The following is a 6,932-nucleotide window of genomic DNA, read 5'->3' as shown; positions in this document are numbered from 1 at the left end:
AACAAAATTATATAGGTATTTAATAATAGATAATAATGCCAGCGTTAGTAGTATAGGCTTAAATAATCATTGCCTTCTAGATGGTTAACGATTGGAGGCTGATGGCTGGAGAAGGCTTGTATCCAAGTGTAACCGTGCAATAAAAAACATAAAACTATTGAAAAACATTAGGAGGAAAATGAAGCTTAATAAATAAATAACGCCAGATAAGTGCCATTTGTGTGGCATTGACATCTAACTTGTATTCTACTAGCTCTAAGTGGATTTTTTCAATCCAATTACGTTTCTGTCATTTGTGAATTATTGAAAACTGACTTACATTAATAATATAATTTTATTTTGATGCACGTATTCCTTCCTTCGATTTCACGATCGTCTTCTGTTGTGAGTTTCGAGTTTGTCTGTTTAACAGCTGTTTGCATTGTGTAGTAATTTATTCAATTACAAATGTAAATAAATATGGAGACAAATAGTATCAGGATATTGTTGGGGAAAGAACATTATTAAGGTCATTAGTATTGTACAATCGTGTGTTGCTTGTTAGCACGGCCATTAAGCAGTCACATGTGTTAATTACGCAAGCGATTAACATCCTTATATCATAGAATTAAAGAGCGGTTTTGGCGTGATATTTATATAACTGTTAAGTAACGTGACACAATTATTTAGAGGTAAATCCTGCTTCATTCAAGGTTTTGGAAATGTAGAGTAACGTTCAAGGGGATGTTGGTTATCGATATTCAATGAAACGCCGTAAAAACCCATAAAAATAAATGAAGTATTCGATTCGAGATCTCAGTAAGATCAGCTACCCAAATGAAAGGAACTGCGGAAGTGGGACTTTCCTATAAAAGATCCGGATATGAAAAGGCGTATCTACATAACTTGCATGAGTAATAGTAGGTTGTTTATGTAGAAGGACTTATGGTCGTTGGAACAGACGAGCCCTAGAGCACACGTATTGTAATATGCTTGATTCATACAAAACATTTGTAACCTCAAAGTAAACTGCAATTTTTTAAACTTACATTGTTCTGACCAAGTATTCTATGGTTGAAATTCAGTTGAGGCACTTCATTTGTTTTCTTTTTTAATATCGGTAGATGGACTATCAAATGGGCCACCCGATGGTCAGAGGTCACCAGAGCCCAAAGACAATGGCGATGTAAGTAATATTAACCATTCATTACATCACCCATGCGCTACCAATCTGGAGAACTAAGATGTTATGTCCCTTATGCCTGTAGTTGCAAAGCTCTACCACCAAGAAAAAGTTGAAGTTCAATTATTGAGTCTTTGAATATATGTAAGCATTTAGTTAATTTTCACAACTACAAATATGATATGCCAAAATACATAAGTATAGTTTAGTAGTATTTCTAAACACAGTGGAAACTTTCAGAAAGGTACCCGGATCCCTGAGATGATAATCCCCCCGATTATGATTAGTATTTGATTATGTGGGATTTCCATTAGTGTAGTCAAGGCCAAACCACCACTAATGTATTCCACTTACAACTTATATTTACTTTAATTTTACTTTCAAAAGTCCAAGACCAGCTTCGTCGTTCAATTTTTTTTCCAAATCATACAAACGTTATAGAATATCATAAATGATTCAAGCACTTAGCTAATGAGATAACATCAATTCGCTGTCAAATGTTTTATGCGGTTTTTGTTCTCTTGTGGTTGGAACAGATTATAAGTACAGTCAAAGAAAATCTTCGTCAGTTTTCAAATTCATTCCTTTATCAAGTCTTAAACTCTTAGTACCTTTTGAATCTTAACATCAAATCACTGCGACGCCATATGTCATTCTCGTTCGGTAAAGCATCTCTCATACTGAGCACACGAAAATAGATCTTAAGGTGACGAACCTTTTCTTATCGACTGTACATGCTTATATTGTAAATTTTTTGCATTGCGGCGTGGTACAATAACCGCGGACTTTGAAATTGATTTAAAGTTAGAGCTTAAAACTATTTTGTTTAAGATGAGCTGTTTTATAAAGTATTTTTAACTAATAAATATATGAACATACATCTCTTGTTAAGAAATACGCGCGCAAAGAAATTTGGCAACTCTTTTCTTTGTTGCACCCTACACGTGTTCCCCTCCTTTTATAACCTGGGTGGCGTGAACAGGCATCTTGCAGGCCGATATGGCGTGGGTAACTAGTGCAGCTCATTCTCGCTGTCCGTACTAGTGATGTGGAGTCCAAACGAAGACATAATCTATAATAACCGGATAATAAGTGGACGTCTCCACGTTCACTTATTATCCGGATTAGAGGAGGAGTAGAGTCAAATACCCAGATAGTATAATAAAAGGAGGTCAGCGATCAATTGGTATAAACAATATTGTAGTATCCTTTTTTTCATTTTCGAAGCGCTGCTTATAACCAAATAATGGTATGCCCATTGTGTTTGTAAGTACACTGTCCTACTAATATTAAAATAGCAAAGCATTATTGTTTATTGGACTATCAGATTAGTGATCGGAATTTACGCTGACGGTCACAGGTTCTTATCGTCTTCAAAATACCACAGATTAACAAAATAATATAAACTTTTAAGTTTAAAGAAATTAGCTCACAAAGGACTCTAGACACAACGGTCAGTGGACTTAGAACAATAAGTTATGTACATATTTTAATACCTAGTTTTTAAATGTCAAGGATATCAATACCGTTGTATAAAAAAAGGCTAAGTACGACTTGGACTCGTACACGAAGAGTTCCGTACCATTATCTATAAAAACGCCAAAAAATTACGTCCGTTATATGGGAGCCGCTCTAAAATATTTAATTTATTCTGTTTTTAATATCTGTTGTTATAGCAGCAACAGAGATACGTAATCTGTAAACATTTCAAGTGTCTGTCTGTCATGGTTCATTAGATGCAGTCTGATGACGAAGAGACGGACGTTTAGACAGATTTTAGGAGTCAACTTAGTAATAGGGTCTCGAACTAATTGTGTACGGAACCCAAATAATGAACCACAATTAGCAACACGTACTTTAAAACGTACATAATTAATTGTAAAGTGTTACCTAGGTATATAATTAATTGTCACACGCGGTTCTGTCCCGACGTGAAAATTGTCATTATTATAATTATTCTTTATCTGTGATAGTAACGTAATATGTGATCGAAACCAAGATAGTCTTAACAATATACGTAATAACATTTATATAATACTTATCTTTAAGAATTATTATATACAAATCTTATGTAAATAAATCATTTAATAGTATAAAACAAAGTCGCTTACCGCTGTCTGTCCCTGTGTTTGCTTAGATCTTTCAAATTTGGATGCGGTTTTGTATATAATAGGTTTTTGTTTACAATACATGGATAATATAGTAACGAAAACATCTGTAGTATATTTAGTATCAGCATTGTTCAAGCAAAACCGGGGCTGGTCGCTTGTATAATACATTATGTACTTCAAGAATGTTCGTAGATTTGGTAATTAGTGGATTTAATTGTATTATCTAAAGTAAAGTATCAGTCTGTAAATTACCCACTGCTGGGCCATGGCCTCCTCTCCCGTTAAGGAGAGGGTTTTGGAACATATTCCATCACACTGTTCCAATGCGGGTCGGTGGAATGCACGTATGGCAGAATTTCGATGAAATTAGACACATGCAGGTTTCCTCGCGATGTTTTCCTTCACGAGATGATTTATAAACACAATTTAAGCACATATATATAGTGGTGCTTGCCTGGGTTTGAACCCGAAATCATTGGTTAAGATGCACGCGTTCTAACCACTGGGCGATCTCAGCTCTTGTATTATCTAAAACATACATTTAATATAATCACGTGTAACATTAATATGTTTAATAATATACCGCCATTTCACAAGGCGCCATTATTTCAGAATTAAGATTACTACTACAAAATTCAACAAGATAATATACAGAAATTCCAGTCGTGATTCTTTAATACTAAGTAATACAATTATAAGATAATTAACTAAACTAAACTAAATTTATTCGCCTAATAAATTTGACATTTTCGGCTTTTATAAAGTGTAATATTCATATATATCACTATGTTGATTGATGAGATCTACATTAAAATCCGTTGCTTAGTTTAAAAATAAAAAAAAAAACATGGAGGGAACCGGCTTCCTTTTAGACTATTCAAATAGATATATCCAAATACAAAAACAAGTTTAACCACCTCCAAGATCATCAATGATGCATGAATGAATAATTTGCATAATTTATTATTATTTTTTTTTTTCATATTTAAATGTATTCACTGGCAAAGGTAAAAAAGTATACGCTTTTTTTTATGAAATATTTTTGCCCCGATTTGTTTTGCTTTGCGGGGCTTGAAACATTACGTTAGTATTATTATATCGTGCTAGCGACTATCTCCGGCTTCGCACGGGTACTTGATATGTATCGTTATACTATGACCAAATTGAATAAAATCATTATAAATTATAACCTATGTGTTATTTTTATTTATAATCTATATTACTTTCAAATTTCATCCAAATCTGTACAGTAGTTTTTTCGTGAAAGAGCAACAAATATACATCCATCTTCACAAACTTTCACATTTATAATATTATAGTAGGATAGTATAGGATAGGATATATTATTTTTATGCCATTTAATGCTTGTCATTGTTTTAAATACGAATATAATTAGAATTATAGTATATAAATCGTATATCATCTAGTTTGTTGCTATTCAGACTTCGTATAAAAACATTCGGTATTTCCCCGATTTGATTAAAATTGGTAACTTTCATTAAATTAGCATTTAGATTATTCGAACTTAACAATACATAATAAAAATTTAAGTGTTTATTTGGATGGAAAAGTTTTATTAATAGTATATTTATCTACAAAACGATTCCAAATTATATTTCTTGTATTAGAACTTTGTACATCTATAAATAATAAAAATAAACATTTAAATTGTCAGAAAAGACAGAAACAACATATAAAGTTACATGATGTTACGAGAAACGATAATGAAACGTTGCGAGATTCGCTTTAAAAACATCGTAAAATTAAACAAGGAAATCACCCGTCAACACGAAAATATCACACGGACAGCTGTTCCTACCGCGAAAAGACGTATAATTAGATCCCAACGTCTTCCAGAGAAAAACGCTCTTAAAAATCAAAATACAGATTTCGCGTAAATTTAAATATAGAACACTTCGATGGAAAAATAAAATTTAAAAAAAGAACCATTTATCCAGTGATAGTTCACCTTTTTTTAATATAAACGGGGAATAACAACAATGTCATATTAATTACGTTCGATACACTTGAAAAATCACGGCATGAGGTTACGGATTCGCGATCATCAATGGATGATTCATACATAGGGGGATCCCTTATCGCACGCTGAGCGAGCGCGATGCTTCAAAGCTTATAAGCAGCGCGGCTTCCAAATTCAAATCATTCGCACGCTGAACACAGCACGAACAAGACGCTCTTTTAAATAGACTGCTCTATTAAATTCAATCAAAATGAAACAGTACTCTGTCCTCGGTAACAAGAAGAAAGTGACCATGGAGTCTAATCCCACCAGTCTTAAGGTGGTTGGAAATAATTGTGTCGTGAGAGTGAAAATAAATCAAGGTGAAATTGAAGTGATCGGCAATGACTGCCGGGTGGAGGTGGTCGATAATACCGGCACCGTGAACTTAGTGGGTAGCGGTGGTAAAGTTATCATCACTAAGAGGTGGAAGGGAGACAAGGTGTCTATGGTTGGACCCAATTGCCACCTTATGGTGAACGGCAAGGATAAGACGACTCCGACTTATGAAGCCCAGCTGTCCCCTTTCAGCAAGGAGCTGGATGACGTCATCGAATCGATTTTTTCCTTCGTGATGCGATGATCGCTCGATCGTGATGTGGAAGGATATAGCTTCGCGGGTCGTCGCTGGATATCGTCGGCTTTTTCTTTGAATCTGAAGCGTCGGTGGAAACTTGCGCTGTTTCAAGTGAAAATGGAATTATTTGCTTCGTACTGTGAACGTATGCTGATGATTGTCATTGCAATTTGTGTACTTGGATATTTTGTAAGAAAGTTCAAAGTCCGATAAAAATTTGCATATTAATAAATTGTTGATCACATCAACTGTGACGTTACGTTTAGATAAAAACATGATTTGATCTATCTCGTATAATATATGGCTTTATTGAAAATGACTGGTTTCACTTGTCTTCCCTATAAAATACGTTATAACGATAACACAACGTTCCATTTTTAAACACATGTCAAGAATTTAATGAAATAGAACACACAGCCGGAGCGGATGTGACTTCCTTATTCGTTTGGTCTTGCTCTAGTCATATATTACAATATTAAGTAGTACGCAAAACTAATTATAAATACATTGTCTATTGCTCGTGCATTATATTTATTTCTATAACCTTTAAATACCGTTTTAAAAGGTTTAACGAACTCTTCTATTTGACTCTTGAATGACACATATATCATTGTCTTGATAAGATTAAATATATAATCTAATGACATAGTACTTTATTTAATGATAGGACAAAAGAAAAAAAGAAATCTCTATTAATTCTTAAGAAATTAATGTATGGTCGGATGTAACCTTTACTTAATATAAATTAGTTCTATTTCCGACCAACATTATATATACGTAGTTATATATTAGTTTAATTGTATATAACATTGTATTGTAAGTCATTTATATTACCAAATGAAAGTCTGTTTAGTGACATGCACTGTTGGTTAAATTATGTATGATACACATGTACACAATTCTGTAATAATGGAATAATTTGGTACATAAATTGCCAACGTCCATACCACGTTGAATACACCGGTTCTCGTCCGATCACCGAAGTTAAGCAACGTCGGGCGCGTTCAGTACTTGGATGGGTGACCGCCTGGGAACACCGCGTGTCGTTGGCCTTTTTTATAT

General features: G+C 33.8%; 1 non-coding gene across 1 annotated transcript; it reads left to right on the top strand.

Annotated features, from left to right (window-relative positions):
- Positions 1–6,803: 6,803 nt before the first annotated feature.
- On the top strand, positions 6,804–6,922 carry LOC124531501. Its single transcript, XR_006966548.1, has one exon. It is a non-coding gene; the product is annotated as a 5S ribosomal RNA (ribosomal RNA).
- The last annotated feature ends 10 nt before the right edge of the window (positions 6,923–6,932 follow it).

The sequence above is a fragment of the Vanessa cardui genome, chromosome 7 (genome assembly GCF_905220365.1).
Source record: "Vanessa cardui chromosome 7, ilVanCard2.1, whole genome shotgun sequence".
Lineage (NCBI taxonomy): Eukaryota > Metazoa > Arthropoda > Insecta > Lepidoptera > Nymphalidae > Vanessa > Vanessa cardui.
This window is presented reverse-complemented; position numbering and strand designations above follow the sequence as displayed.